This window comes from Geotrypetes seraphini, chromosome 2 (genome assembly GCF_902459505.1).
Source record: "Geotrypetes seraphini chromosome 2, aGeoSer1.1, whole genome shotgun sequence".
Taxonomy (NCBI): Eukaryota; Metazoa; Chordata; class Amphibia; order Gymnophiona; family Dermophiidae; genus Geotrypetes; species Geotrypetes seraphini.
The window spans coordinates 315,822,860-315,839,423 of NC_047085.1; the positions used below are offsets into that span (position 1 = coordinate 315,822,860).

Below are 16,564 nucleotides of genomic sequence, written 5' to 3' on the forward strand. Positions count from 1 at the left end.
TTATTGATATAGGCTATTTGGCATTTGTTTACTAAGCAGTGTTAAAACTAGCAGACCGTGTTTCACCTATAGAATTTAACACCAGGTTTAGTGTAAGGTATTATTAGATGCTCTAGGTGAGCCTTCAGATTTATACCACTAGAAACTCCCCACCCCTTCTCTGAGAATTTCTGAATTAAATTCAACTATCATGATCACATCAACATAATCTTATAAATCCACATAGCAGGAAATCAAATTTAAATTAAAACTTTGTTTCACATATACATACTTAATGAACATAGTCATACAGTGACGACATTTGGGAGGCTAAATAGAGGTGAGGCAAGTTAAAATCTTGGGGGTAGGGTAACATTTAAGTCAGCAGTAAATGGACAGCAGATCATTTTTGAACACAGCAGGGAAGGACCTCTCTACTGTGTTGTTCTGGAGCAGCTGCATATTGTTAATGGTGGGCCTTCCCCATCCCAGTGCATCTTGCGCCAATCAGAGACTCAGGCCCCTCCCTGGTGCATCCCAGGATGCACCGGGGAGGGGAAGGCCCGCCATTTTGAAGAGGTGGGCTAGTTGGCCGGAGGGAGTAGGCAGCCTTCCGGCCAGCCATCTGAAATTAATGTAAGGGGGAGAGGGGTGGGGATCATCAGAGGCATGGGAGAGGGTGTTGCGTGGTAGTGGGAGAGCATAGGCATCTCTCCCATTGCCAAGGGGGATGGGGGGTGTCAGTTAGCGGCGGGAGAGACTGGGCATCTTTCCCACTACGGGGGGGGGGGAGGGGCGGGGCAGTTGGTAGCAGGAGAGATTGGGCATCTCTCCCATTGCCGTGGGGGGTGGGGGTGGTGTTGTTTGGCGGCAGGAGAGATTGGGTATCTCTTCCATTGCTGGTGGATGTTGCTTGGCCTTCCACTGTCAGGTGACAGGTTACTTACTGCTCGATTTTTTGTTGTTGGATTTTTTTTGCCTTTATTTATATGTGCTCATTGCTATCACCAGCGATGGGCACATGCAAATTTAGCAAATCTTTGCTACTCTCTGACAACCTCATTCACATGAGTGTTTTTTGGAGAGTGACTCGCTTTTTTAAAATCGCTACTATAATGGCTGCGACCAGAAGCCCATCGGTTTTTAACGTGACTTTTAGGGAATCTAGGCCTAAGTTGGCTTAATACCAATCATTCAATATCTTTTTCACACATGCAAAACACAGATAGACCCTCACCAAGTATAGAACAAGTAACCAAAAGCTAAAAATAGAAATAAGTAGACAAATATTAAACTGAACCCCCTGAAAGCCAGGTTCTGCTTACAATGTAAACCAGAGAAAGGGGAAAAAATGATTCATGTTCCCCTCTACTGTGTGAACTAAAAAGACAATAGATACCATTTAAAAAAACTGACACATTCCAATCACTGCATTACAAATGAACAAAAATAAAACAAAAAACTTAAAATAAGGCAATACCTTTTTATTTAACTAATTCAATATATTTTTGACTAGCTTTCAGAGGTCAAATCTACCTTCCTCAGGTTAAATTTTGGCCTCCAAAAGCTAGTCAAAAATATACTGAATTAGTCCAATAAAAAGGTTTCACCTTATTTTCTATTTTATTTTTCAGCCCCTTTTACAATGTCATAATAGTGATGTTGCCACAGTAAATGCACTGAAGCCCATAGGAACTGAAGGGGCTTCAGTGCATTTACCGTGGCAGCATCGCTACAGTGGCTTTGTAAAAAAAGGCCCTTTGTCAACTTTTAAATTGGACTAACAGTGCTACAACACTACTTTACCCTTAATTAAAAATAAAATTATTTTCTCTACTTTTATTAACCAGCCATGTAGTTTTTCTAATTGTGTAGGTTCCAGTCTCAAGTTACTGCTTTCCTGTCTTCTCTTAGCTCTCTATCCAGGGTCTCCTGATCATTTTTTTTTTTCTCTCCTATCTTCTTCAGTTCCAACACTACATCTCTGACACTGATCTTTTTCTTTCAGGTTTTTTTTTCTATTTTTCTCTCTCTTTGCCCATTCATATTTCAATCTTCCTTTTTCTATTTCATTCACCTACAGCTTTCTATATCTTTTCCTCATCTAGGTCCTCCCATTTCCCTTCTTATTCCCATGTCTTTCATTGATTCTTCCATTTTCCCCTCTACCATCAAACATTTTCCTTTGTCTCTGTCCCCCTGCAGCATTGTGGCATAGTAGTTAGAGCTACAGTCTCAGTACCCTGCGGTTGTGGGTTCAAACCCCATACTGCTCTAGGTACATTAGATAGTCTGTGAGCCCGACAGGACAGATAAGAAAAAATGCTTGAGTAACAAAGTAAATGACAGCAGATAAAGACCTGAACATTGCATCCAGTCTGCTTTTCATAATTAAATTAAAATGGCTTTTTTCTTTGTTATTTCTGGGGCCATAGACCCTACTGTCCTTAGGTTTCAACTACTGGAGCTGCCGTAGAAGCTCACTCCAGTCTATCCAAACCATCTCATCTGTGGGATTCAGACTGTGAAAGTCTGCCCATTCATACTCTAGAAATCCTCTGTGTTTATTCCACACTTTTTTGAATTCTGTAACCGTTTTCCTCTCCACCATCTCCCTTGAGAGGGCATTCCAGACATCCATCACCCTCTCCATGAAAAAGAATTTCATAACATTATTCTTAAGTCTACCACCTCTCAACCTCAATTTATGTCCTCTGGTTTTACCAAATTTCCCTCCTCTGGAAAATATTTGGTTCTATATTAATACCTTTCAAATATTTAAATGTCTTCTCCAGAGTATACATGTTGAGATCTTCTAGTCTCTTCTCGTACTTCTTTGGTGCAAACCCCCTACCATTTTTATCACTTTTCTCTGGACTGCTTCAAGTATTCTTATATCTTTGGCCAGATACAGCCTCTAAAACTGAACACAATGCTCCAAGTGGCTCCTCACCAACAACCAATACAGGGGCATCAATACCTCCTTTCTTCTGCTGGTTATGCCTCTCTCTATACAGCCTAGCATCCTTCTGGCTACAACCACCACCTTGTCACATTGTTTCATCGCCTTCAGATCCTCCCACACTATAACCCCAAGGTCGCTCTCCCTACCCAAACCTGATTGTAAACGGCTTAATACAGCTTGTCCACGTGGTATATCAAATTCCATTCCCTTTCTTCTCCCCCATTCCAGCATTACCCCATTTTGTTTTTGTTATATCTTATTCCCCATCTTGCATTACCCTGTGTATGTCTCTCTCCTCCCTATCCAGCTTTACCCCATGTTTCTCTCCTCATCTATCATTACCCTAGTCTCTTTCATCCAGATAAATAAATAAATAAAATGAACTTGTTTCTGTCTCCTCTGCCCCATCTAACATTATCTATTATTTGTGTGTCTCTTCTACCTCAATTAGCATTACTCATTCTCTCTCTCTCTTTTCTCCCCCATAAAGCATTAGTGTTCTCCCTAGGGCTTTTTAGCCGGGCGGTTCGCCCAGCTAATTTAGATGACCGCCCAGCTGTCATCTATCAGGAATCCTGCTGCTGCCGCCGCTCAACATAAAAAAATCCCCCCAAAAAACATCTCTCACCGGCTTGGAGATGCAAATTCATGCTTCGGGGCTCTAAGGTATGCGTGCCGGCTTCCCTTCTCTTCCCTCCGAAACTGGAAGTTACGTCGGGGGGGGGGGGAGAAGAGAAGGGAAGCCGGTACGCACACCTTAGAACCCCGAAGCATGAGTTCGCTACGGGCTAAGGCAGGAGACAGGCAGGAGACTGGTTAATGACGCATGGAAGCTTACAACTTGCTTCGGGCTTTTCTCGCTGCCGGGTCCTGCCTACTTTCTGTTTCCGCGAAGGCAGGACCCGGCAACGAGGAAGGCCCGAAGCAAGTTGTAAGCTTCCCTCCGTCGGTAACCTATGCCTAATGACGCAAAAAAAGTCACAGCGCAAGGGAGATAAGGATTTTTTAAATTGAAAATGCAAAATTATGCCAAAATTTCTGGGATGTGGTCATTCGTCTCCCTTCTTCCCAGCGGGTCTACCATCTCTCCTCCCACAGTAGGTCCCACATCCATAGTCAGTGGAATGCTTTTTTGTTTGGGGGGCCCAAAAGCACTGCCCAGCCGCCACCCCAGACCCAGCTGTCATACTAATAATAGTACTAATTGTAAATGCCATTTCTTCCATTCATTTTTCACATACACACAATATAATCTTATTAATAATACATAATGGTAACCACAAAATTAAACTACACAAAGCACACTCTTTTACCCCTCCCCACCTTGCATAGCATTTCTTCCTCTCTCCTCCACCCCCATGTGCTACGTCCACCATCTCTCTCTCATTCCTTCCCTTGCTGTAAAGAGAGTGAGGAAAGAAAGATAGAGGGATCCAGGGTATATCGCTCCAACTCCTTCTACTGCCACATCCAACATTTCTCCCTCTCTCATCCCCCCCGGACTATGTGCAGCATCTTTTACCCATGCCCACCAGCTCCAGCCCAACATTTCTCCTTCTATTACCCCTCTCCAGAACCATGCGACATCTCTTCCTCCATTTCCTCCACCACCAGGTCCAACTTTCTTCCCTCTTGCATCTGTCCCACTGTTCCCTCTCCAACACCACATCCAACATTTCTCCCTCTCATCTCTCTCTATCTTATTCCTCAACCACCAACATGTCCAACAATTCTCTTCCTATGCCCAATATTCTCCTCTTTCTTCCTTTCCCCATGTACACCATCTCTTTCCCTCACACCCATGCTCAACAATTTTCCCTTTCTATTCCCTCCTCCACCTCAGCATCTCTTTCCTTCTATCCTTCCATCCTATGTCCCAAGTTCATGCCCCTTCCCTCCCTTCCTTCTGTATCCCTCCCTTCCTTCTGTATCCCAAGTTTGTGCCCCCTCCCTTCTTCCTTACAGACTTTGGTCTTAAGTTTGTGTCCCCTCTCTTCCTTCTGTGTCCCAACATGTCCCTCTCTCCATTCTGTGTCCCAAGTTCATGCTCCCACCCTCCTTCCTTCGTCCCAAGTTCATGCCCCTTCCTTCTGTATCCCAAGTTTGTGCCCCCTCCCTCCTTCCTTACTGACATTTTCTCTGCGTACAGTGTGCTTTGTGTTTTTTTAAATTTTATTGTTGGTAGATCATTTTGACTTGGTCATTTTAAAAGTAGCTCGCAAGCCCAAAAAGTGTGGGCACCCCTGCTATAGAGCCATTTCTTGTATGACTGGAAGAGCTATACAGTATTTATCTTTTTTTTTTTTTTAGTTGTTTAAATTCATGCAGAAATAAATGGCTAGATTGAACCTAATGACTTCATTAACATCTTTCCCTTTTTTAAACCTCTATACCATTTGAAAGAGGGCAAATATCTAATTATTCCCTTCTAGAATTGAATACTTCTTAAATTTGGTAAAAATATTCTGGCACAAGTGTCAAACCTTAAAAAAGGAAGTCATATTGAGCATTGGAAAATAATAATAAATTAATAAGAAATAGTACACATTTAGGGCTTCTTTTACTAAGTTGCGATAGTGGTTTTAGCGTGCGCTTAGTGCGCGCAGAATTACCATGTGCACTAGACACTAACGCCAGCATTGAGCTGGCGTTAGTTTTCCTGCTTAGCGCGGGGGTTTACGTGCGCTAAAAATGCTAGTGCACCTTAGTAAAAGAGGGGGTTAATTTTCCCCATCCCACCCCACCCGGCTACTTTTTCATGCCACCCGGATGGAAAAAATTTCTGGGGAGAACACTGCATTACCATTCTGTGTGTGTATGTCTCCCTCTCTCTCATCTCCTCTATCATTACCTCATCTCTTTCTTTGCTTCCTCCTTCCAATCCAGCATCACCCGCTTTCCCTTCTCCCCTAATTCCCTCCCACTCACCTTCTTGTAAGTGCAGGCCTGAGGCAGTCAGCAGTAAAAACAATACAAAGATGCATGGAACCAGTTTCTTCTGTTCACCACCACTAGCTCTGCTGGTCATATCCCCTCTAATGTTAACTTTCTGCTTAGTAGGGAAGTAACTGGCAAAGCTAGCAGCAACATACAGAGGATGGTCCCAAGCATCTTTGATTGCTTTTACTGCTGCTGCAAAGGGAGTGCTGCCAACTCAGGAAGACAATGGTGCCAGTAGGAGAAAGGATGGTGACAATTGGGGCTGTGGAGGCTTAGTGCTCCTTTTACAAAGGTGCGCTAGCGTTTTTAGCGCACGCACAAGATTAGCGCACACTAGCTGAAAAATTACCGCCTGCTTAAAAAGAGGCAGTAGGGGCTAGCACACTAAAACCGCTAGCGCGCCTTTGTAAAAGGAGCCCTTAGCCTCCCCAAGCCTCCCATATGGGGCACCTGTGTTAATGGGGGTAATTTTATAAATAATTTTTCATGTGTTAAGCTTGCTTTCCATTTGACAAGCTGGACTGAGTCAGGAGTAGGAGCAAACTTTTCAAAATGATTGGGAGGTGCTAAACTCAATAAAAACATAGAAACATAGAAAATGACGGCAGAAAAGGGCCACGGCCCATCTAGTCTGCCCACACTTGTGACCAACCCCCTAACTTCCTCCATGAAGAGATCCCATATGCCAGTCCCATCTTTTCTTAAAATCTGGCACACTGCTGGCCTGATTACCTGTAGTGGAAGATTATTCCAGCGGTCAACCACTCTTTCGGTGAAGAAATATTTTCTGGTGTCGCCATGAAATTTCCCACCCCTGATTTTCAGTGGATGCCCTCTTGTTGCTGTGGGTCCTATAAGAAAGAAGATGTCTTCTTCCACCTCGATACGGCCCATGATATATTTGAACGTCTCGATCATGTCTCCTCTTTCTCTGCGTTCCTCTAGTGAGTAAAGCTGTAACTTACCCAGCCGTTCCTCATACGGGAGATCCTTGAGTCCCGAGACCATCCTGGTGACCATTCGCTGAACCGACTTAATTCTCTGCACATCCTTTCGGTAATGTGGTCTCCAGAATTGTACACAGTATTCCAGATGGGGTCTCACCATGGATCTGTACAACGGCATTATGACCTCGAGCTTATGGCTGACGAAACTTCTACGGATACAGCCCATGATTTGTCTAGCCTTGGATGAAGCTTTTTCCTTTTGATTGGCAGTCTTCATGTCTTCGCTAATGATCACTCTCTGGACTCAATCAATCAGTTTGCTCAACATTGAAAGTGCTCAAGCATCCACAACACCCACAAAGATGGCTTCTTTGGAGACAGGAACATAAGTGGGCTGAAATATTGAGCGTGGTCTCGGTGGGCGACACATTGGCCTCCAGTGACCACAACATGGTATGGTTCAATATCAGGAAAGGTTTCACTAAATCTACTACACTAACCAAAGTCCTCAAATTCAAGGACACAAATTTCAAAGAAATGGGAGACTTCGTTCACCAGGCGCTACAAAGCCAAGAAGAAACCGATAACGTGGAAGACATGTGGTCGACTTTGAAAGCAATCATACAAGAAGCAACAAACCGCTATGTAAAATCAGTAAGTAAACGGCGAAGGAACAATAAGCCACAGTGGTTTACTGTGGAGATCTCAGACCTGATCAAGGAGAAGAAAAAAGCATTCATCTCTTACAAACAATCAGGGAAGCAGGACTCTAGAGCAGACTACCTGGCCAAATCAAAAGCCGTCAAAACAGCAGTCAGGGAGGCTAAATTCCTCATGGAGGAGTCTCTAGCAAAGAACATCCAGAAGGGAGATAAATCCTTCTTCAGGTATATCAGTGATAGAAGAAAAAACTCAGGCGGGATTGTACGTCTTAGGAAACCAGACGGAGACTATGTGGAAAAGGATTCGGAAAAAGCCCAACTATTAAATGAATACTTCTGCTCAGTCTTCACCCGAGAAGCGCCAGGGCTCGGCCCTCAGCTACAGACAAGGGTTGGCTCAGTTGACCCGTTTAGTAACTTTGAGTTTACGCCCAGCAGTGTCTACGGTGAGCTGTCAAAGCTCAAGGTTAACAAAGCAATGGGGCCGGACAACCTGCACCCCAGGGTGCTTAGGGAGCTGAGTGATGTCTTGGCGGAGCCACTGTCCGCGCTCTTCAACCTCTCCCTTAGTACAGGCAGCGTCCCGTTGGACTGGAGGACGGCTAACGTCATTCCACTCCACAAGAAAGGCTCAAAGATGGAGACAGCAAACTACAGACCAGTGAGTCTAACATCGATAGTGAGCAAACTAATGGAAACTCTAATCAAACACCAATTAGATAAGATCCTGGATGAGGAGAATCTACGGGATCCCCGACAACATGGATTTACTAAGGGGAGATCCTGCCAATCCAACCTGATCAGCTTCTTTGACTGGGTAACGGGGAAGCTGGATATAGAGGAGTCCCTGGACATCGTGTACCTGGACTTTAGCAAAGCATTCGATAGCGTACCACACCGCAGGTTACTGAGCAAGATGAGTTCTATAGGATTAGGTAACACATTGACGAAATGGGTTGGGAGCTGGCTTGGAGGTAGGCTCCAAAGGGTGGTGGTGAACGGCACCCCCTCCGAAATGACGGAGGTGATTAGTGGAGTACCACAGGGCTCAGTCTTGGGCCCAATCCTATTCAAGATCTTTATAAGAGACTTGGCAGAAGGGCTTCGAGGTAAAATAACATTATTCGCTGATGACGCCAAACTGAGTAATGTAGTGGGCAAATGCACAACAGACGAAGATTCAGTGCCCGACAACATGATGCACGACCTACTCCTACTGGAGCGATGGTCTAGGACATGGCAACTCAACTTCAATGCCAAAAAATGCAAAGTTATGCACCTGGGCAGCCAGAATCCATGCAAGTCTTATACCCTTAATGGCGAGATCCTAGCAAAAACGGTAACAGAACGAGACTTGGGGGTAATCGTCAGTGAGGACATGAAGTCTGCCAATCAAGTGGAGCAGGCTTCGTCCAAGGCAAGACAAATCATGGGCTGCATACGAAGGGGTTTCGTCAGTCGTAAGGCGGAAGTCATTATGCCATTGTATAGATCCATGGTGAGGCCCCACCTGGAATACTGTGTGCAATTCTGGAGGCCGCATTATCGCAAGGATGTGCTGAGACTGGAGTTGGTGCAAAGAATGGCCACCCGGATGGTCTCGGGACTCAAGGATCTACCATACGAAAAACGGCTTGACAAATTACAGCTATACTTGCTCGAGGAGCGCAGAGAGAGGGGGGACATGATCGAGACGTTCAAGTATCTTACGGGCCGCATCGAAGCGGAGGAAGATATCTTCTTTTTCAAGGGTCCCACGACAACAAGAGGACATCCGTTGAAAATCAGGGGCGGGAAACTACGAGGTGACACCAGGAAATTCTTTTTCACTGAAAGAGTGGTTGATCGCTGGAATAGTCTTCCACTACAGGTGATTGAGGCCAGCAGCGTGCCTGATTTTAAGGCCAAATGGGATCGGCACATGGGATCTATTCACAGGGCAAAGGTAGGGGAGGGACATTAAGGTGGGCAGACTAGATGGGCCGTGGGCCCTTATCTGCCGTCTATTTCTATGTTTCTATGTGATAGGCCCTTCCTGTGTGCGGCAGTCTCATAATCTCTGCCAAATGTACGTGCAACAGAAATTGCCCATCAAAGTTTTTTCTTTTATTTTTCTTTAACTTTTTAGTTATGTTCTTATCAAATAAGTTTTTTGTCAGAATGTTGGATTTTTGCCTGTTTGAGGTTATGAGTGGATGCGTGAGATTGTTGCCAGTACAGTGATAAGGCTTCTAACAGTGTCTTAATTACCATCTTTTTAGATAAGACTCCTGAGGCAGCCCTTACAGCCGAAACACGTACGTGTCGGGTCTTAACAGTGATGTGACAGAGTGTATGAAACCCTACCACTTCCCCTGCTTGACACTGCTGCTTGGACTCAGAATAAACTTCAGGAAAACCCGTCCCTCCCCCCCCTGGCTAAATTGGTTCACATCTATAGCAGCACTGAAAAAGAGTTTCTCCCAGGGAGGAGGGAGGGGAGAAAAGTAGGAAACCAGGAAGTAATTCAGGGGAACTTAAAAGGCCGAGCTAGACCCGGGAGGAGGGGTGTGTACTAGAAGGAACCTAGGAGCTGGAGAAGCTGGTTGAAGGGCCTGGCACTGACTACTGCATTTATCAACCCTGCCTTTGTTCTAGTGTCTGCTAAGACCTGGGACATCATGATGCCTAACTAGCCCCTGCACATGGAATAAAGATTGTTTGGGGCGTGGCACGCCCTATGGAGAAGGGGACTTGTATTTGAGAAAGACTGGGGAAAAGCCTAACTGTTTTATTTGAAGAACACAAACTTATGGGAGCCTGTAAGGAAACAGGCTCTGCACTACTGTTGAATAAGAGTTTTTTTTGTTGCTGAATGCCCAGAGTGTGGTCTGTCTGTCCGGCTATGTAACCCTTCTCCTGAGCAAGCTTCCCCATTCTATCACAAGTGAATAAACAGATTGAGCATCACAGGTTGCCTCTTTTGTTTTCTTTTATTCCAACAGCTTAGACAGAATAGATGTAGATCTTTAGGGCAGAAGGTTCCTAAAGAAATAACAAGATAGAACATCTTTGTCATCATCAGAATCACCTTCGAGACTTTCGGTTTATGGTGGTAATATAATGAATATAACCACACAAAAAAATATTCATCAACATCAGAGATTATATGTGGCACGTTTCCAAATTAAAATGGAGAAAAGGCCTCAGTGTTTCCCAGGAGCATACCCGGGAAACTTTCTATGGCAAGTACTCAATTGCCACAGAAAAATACATCCTCAATCTAAGAAAATCTGTTATATGTAATACAATTACAAAAACTTTTTTAAGGATGGATTTTCAGAAAGTAATAGAAAACAAGCACTTATCTTAAGTGAACACTTTATCTTCTGATATTGAAAAAATCACCAAAGTTAAATCCAAGTGCTATACGCTTGTCACACTCGGGGGAATAATTCAGATTTCCCTTTTAGATTTCCCGACAGACCCTGTTTTGCATAGTTGCTGCATCAGGGTAATATCTAAAAAACATTACAAATCAAATAACTTTTCAGTAAAAAAAATTAGTTTTCAAACTATATCAATACTTCTAATATACTCACTTTAGAAGAAGAGCTACCGCTTCAAAGATTCTCATATAAGAAATGACTCAGTGTCTGCCTGGGCTTTTAAAGACAATGTGCTGATGTCATTATGAACCAATCAGAGCCAGCTAGGAGAGACGAGACAACATCTCTGACCGAGGATGTATTTCTCTGTTTCAATTGAGTACTTGCCATAGAAAGTTTCCTGGGTATGCTCCTGGGAAACACTGAAATCTTTTCTCCGTTTTAATTTGGAAACGTGCCACATATAATCTCTGATGTTAATTTATGTATGAATATTTTTTGTGTGGTAATATAATGAGTCATGAGGGATTGTCTCCAACTTTGACTCAGCTTGGAGTGTCACCTCAGGCAAAAAAAACTCCCACTTGCACGGTCTAGGTGAAGAGAAGCATTTTATGGAGGTTTTTTTTCCCTTCTTGCCATTCTACATGCTCCTGGCTCAGAATTACATTGGACTTGTGCATGAGTCCTGATGCACAATCAGCTTCCCCAAGATTTGTGCATCTAATCTAAATCTTGGATTTATATACCGTGTCATCTCCCCAAAAGGAGCTCGACTCGGTTCACATAAAAATCAATAATCGAAGTGAAAGTGGTTAGATTAGAGAGAAAATAACTTGTTAATGAAGACCCTCATCCGACATCCTAGAGAGAAGATAACTAATTTTCTTTCCTTAGAACAATTTTCTAAGAACTGTTGAAATAACAGTGTCTTCGTAGATTTACAGAAAATCTGGAAGGAGAGAAGAGTTCTAACACAAGAGGGAATACCATTCCAAATCATTGTAAAAGTATATGAGAAAGATTGAGTAATATTACCAATAGATTTTATTCCTTTTAAAGATGGAAAGGACAGTTTAAATTTCTGAGAGTTTCTTGAATCAGAAGATCTCTGATTATTCAAAGATAGAGGAAACGAACATAAGAACATAAAAATTGCCGCTCCTGGGTCAGACCAGTGGTCCATCGTGCCCAGCAGTCTGCTCACGCGGCGGACCTCTGGTCAAAGACCAGTGCCCTAACTAAGACTAGCCCTACCTGAGTACGTTCTGGTTCAGTAGGAACTTGTTTAACTTTGTCTTGAATTCCTGGAGGGTGTTTTCCCCTATAACAGACTCTGGAAGAGCGTTCCAGCTTTCTACCACTCTCTGGGTGAAGAAGAATTTCCTTACGTTTGTACGGAATCTATCCCCTTTCAATTTTAGAGAGTGCCCTCTCGTTCTTCCTATCTCGGAGAGGGTGAACAACCTGTCTTTATCTACTAAGTCTATTCCCTTCATTATCTTGAATGTTTCAATCATGTTCTCTCTCAATATCCTCTGTTCGAGGGAGAAAAGGCCCATTTTCTCTAATCTTTCACTGTACGGCAACTCCTCCAGCCACTTAAACATCTTAGTCCATAGAAGCACATTTAGACTGTACTGTAAGATAGACAGAGAGCCAGTGAAGATTTCTCAAAAGAGGAAACACATGATCAAATTTTCTCTTACCAAATATTAGCTTTGCTGCTGTATTTTGGATTAGTTGTAACCATTTCAGATTCCCCTTACTCAGGCCCATATAGATTGAATTACAGTAATCTAATTGTGCTGAAATAGCTTGCACGAGTACCACAAAATGTTGCTGGAGAAACAAGTGTCTAACTTTCCTTAACATTCATAAGCTGAAAAAAAACATTTCTTTGAAAGGTGATTAACCTGACATTGAAATGATGAGTCCAATATTATTCCCATAACTCCACATGAAAATTCAATTTTCAAAGATTCTCCAGAATTCAAAGCTACAGAGTGGTAACTGTTCAATTTTGGGGCCAAACCATAATAATTTTGTCTTGGCTGAATCTGTTGCACAATGGCATACAGTGAACTCTCCTCCTATCAAAAGGTGACACTGTAGCATCTGCTGATACTGTGAAAGGCATGTTCAGGGCAGACCCACCACTTCTGCACAATCCCTTGCACATGGCTTATGCCTTCTGCACCCGGAACTAGTAACAGTGATCACCACCACAGCCTAAAAAGCAGTCTCACTCCACAAGCCTTACTCCTGCAGAGAGGCACATTCATATCCTTTCATGTCACTCTTTTTTATGTTGGACTTAAAGCCTGAAACTGTTTATTCACAATGACAAAGGGGGGGGGGGGGGGTCCTACAAGAATTCCAGCTGATCCTTCTCCACAGTACTGGAAAGAGACTTAGTACAAGAATATGTCACTCAAGCCTTTAATATACAGTACTCCCCCAATATTTGCGGGGGGTCCATTCCAGGGGAGACAGGAGAGGGCTGCGTGTCAAAGCAGCTTCTGATTGGTGAGGCCTGACTTTAGTATAGGAAGAGGAGGTCGGAGCATACCACGAGTGATTTCCTTCACTTGCCGGCGTTCCGGCAGCCCTCTCCTGCCTGATCATTCGCGATGGGAAAATACTGCGCATGACCGGGGAGCACGGTATAGGGTAATTGACTATAAATTCATTCTGCACCATGACTAGCATGCCACACACACTGTTAACTACATAAATTAGTTTCCTATATAACCAACTTTGTCTTGAGTTTAGCCACCTATCTATTTATCCTAACCGACTCTGTACCACCCATCTAGTCCCCACCTGCTATGTAAGAAGCTGTACTGTAGACAAGCATTAGCTTTATATCTATTTTATTTGAAATGTTCTGTGTGTTCTATTAGATGTTTTATAAGTACAGTAAAACTTTGGATTGCAAGTAACTTGGTATGCAAGTGTTTTGCAAGAAAAGCAAAACATTTTATTAAATTTTAACTTGATATACAAACAAGGTCTTGTAATACAAGTACGTACAGTATACACATATCACATCATCATAACTGAACTGATGGTTCTTCTCTCTCTCTCTCTTTCTGACACTGCAGGAGTGCAGTGACTGTTCTAAACAAGCACGGTTTTGCAATACAAGTACAAACAGTATTTTGTATTAAAGGTTTTGGGTTATGTAGTTTCCATTATTTCTTATGGGGAAATTTGCTTTGATATAGGAGTGTTTTGGATTAAAAGCATGTTTTCGGAATGAATTGTGCTTGCAAACCAAGGATTTACTGTACGAGATGCTGACATTATCTCTTATTTTAATTTGAGTGCTTTTAACAAGTATATTTTTGAAACTGTTTCGTGATAGTCCTATCACTGGACAATGATGTTTTCCAAAAGTTTTGCTTCCTTAAAAGAAACTGGTGATTATGATAGACCCCTTCAAAATGAACACAAATATAATTTCCCACTGACTGTATCACGGAGGAATTTTGAAAATAATGATGGTATCTTTAATTGACTATAACCTGTTTTAATGCACAACATTTCTGATATGCTGTGATAGTTCGCCGTAGCTAAAAGTGTTTTCCTGCTGATTTTGTCCGGTGTCCAGTGCATCCTGTTGCAGTGTCCAACAACAGCCAGCATTGATGGATTCCAGTTATCCTGATAACTTTTTTCCATAGTGGCAATGTCCTGGTGAAACCTGTAGGCAAAATGTCCTGGTGAAACCTGTAGGAGATTGCTTCCTGGAACAACTTGTCAAAGAAAAAACTAGAGGAAATGCAATTCTGGACTTAATTCTAAATGGTCTGCGAGGACCGGCTCAAGATATAGAAGTAGAAGGGACGCTGGGAAGCAGCGATAAAAATATGATCCGCTTTGATCTGGATGCAGGGGAGAAACATCAGTCCAAAACGACAGCCACGGCCGAAAAGGGAATTACGAAGGGATGAGACTCATAGTAGGGAAGAAGATTAAGAAGAGGATAAGCACTATAAAAACGCTAGAGCAAGCTTGGCCCCTTTTTAAGGACACAATCACTGAGGTGCAAAATCTATATATACTGCGTATCAACAAGGGATCCAAGAGGAAAAAGAACAAAGAACCGGCGTGGCTCACTGTAGAGGTGAAGGAAGCGATCACAGACAAGAAAACTTAATTTAAGGAAAGGAAAAGGTCAAAAACGGACGAAAACTGGAACAAGCACAAACAACATCAACGCAGGTGCCATAAGGCGGTAAAAGGGGCCAAAAGAGACTACGAGGAAAAAATAGCTAAGGAGGTGAAGAACTTCAAGCCATTCTTTCGATATATTAAGGGGAAATGACTCGTGAAGGAAGCGATGGGACCGTTGGATGACCATATAATAAAGGGAGCGCTAAAAGAGGACAAAGCAATTGCCGACAAACTGAACACATTTTTTGCGTCTGTATTTACCGACGAAGATGTACACAGCATACCGGAACCCATCAGGCTATATGCTGGAAACGAAGACGGAAAGCTGACAGGATTGACGGTCAGTCTAGAGGAGGTGTATAGGCAGATTGATAGGCTTAAGAGCGATAAATCCCCGGGACCGGATGGCATCCATCCATGGGTCATCAAGGAACTGAAAGGGACCATAGCTGAACTGCTTCAACTAATAGCCAATCTGTCAAATCAAATTGGGAAAGATTCTGGAAGACTGGAAGGTGGCGAATGTTACGCCGATCTTCAAGAAAGGTTCGAGGGGAGAACCAGGAAACTACAGACCTGTGAGTCTGATTTCGGTACCGGGAAAGATGGTAGAGTCACTGATAAAGGACAGCATCATTGATCACCTTGATGGACATGGGCTGATGAGGACCAGTCAGCATGGTTTTAGCAAAGGCAGATCATGTTTAACGAACTTGCTGCACTTCTTTGAGGGAGTAAAGGGACAGATAGACAAGGGCGATCCAGTCGACATTGTATATCTAGATTTTCAGAAGGCGTTCGACAAGGTTCTGCATGAATGACTACTTCGGAAAATTGTGAGCCATGGGATCGAGGGTGAAATACTCATGTGGATTAAAAACTGGCTGGAGCATAGGAAACAGAGAGTGGGAGTAAATAGTCAATACTCGGACTGGAAAAGCGTCACCAGTGGGGTGCCGCAGGGCTCGGTGCTTGGACCTGTGCTTTTTAACATCTTTATACACGATCTGGACATAGGTATGACGAGCGAGGTGATTAAATTTGCGGACGATACGAAGTTATTCAGAGTAGTGAAAACGCAGGGGGATTGCGAAGATCTGCAACGTGACATAATCAGGCTCGAGGAATGAGCATCGACATGGCAGATGAGGTTCAACGTGGATAAGTGTAAAGTGATGCATGTCGGTAACAAAAATCTCATAAACGAATACAGGATGTCCGGGGCGGTACTTGGAGAGACCTCCCAGGAAAGGGACTAGGGAGTTCTGATCGACAAGTCGATGAAGCCATCCATGCAATGTGTGGCGGCAGCACAAAGGGCAAACCGAATGCTAGGAATGATAAAGAAGGGGATCACGAACAGATCAAAGAAGGTTATCATGCTACTATACCAGGCCATGGTGCGCCCTCACCTGGAGTACTGCGTCCAGCACTGGTCACCATACATGAAGAAGGATACGGTACTACTCAAAAGAGTCCAGAGAAGAGTGACTAAGATGGTTAAGGGGTTGTAGGAGCTAC

The 16,564-nt window shown here is 43.4% G+C and overlaps 1 protein-coding gene across 2 annotated transcripts in view; it reads right to left on the reverse strand.

Moving 5' to 3' along the window:
* Positions 1–16,564, reverse strand: part of POMGNT2 (protein O-linked mannose N-acetylglucosaminyltransferase 2 (beta 1,4-)) — a 56,590-nt gene that overhangs the window by 18,090 nt on the left and 21,936 nt on the right. The window lies entirely within an intron of this gene.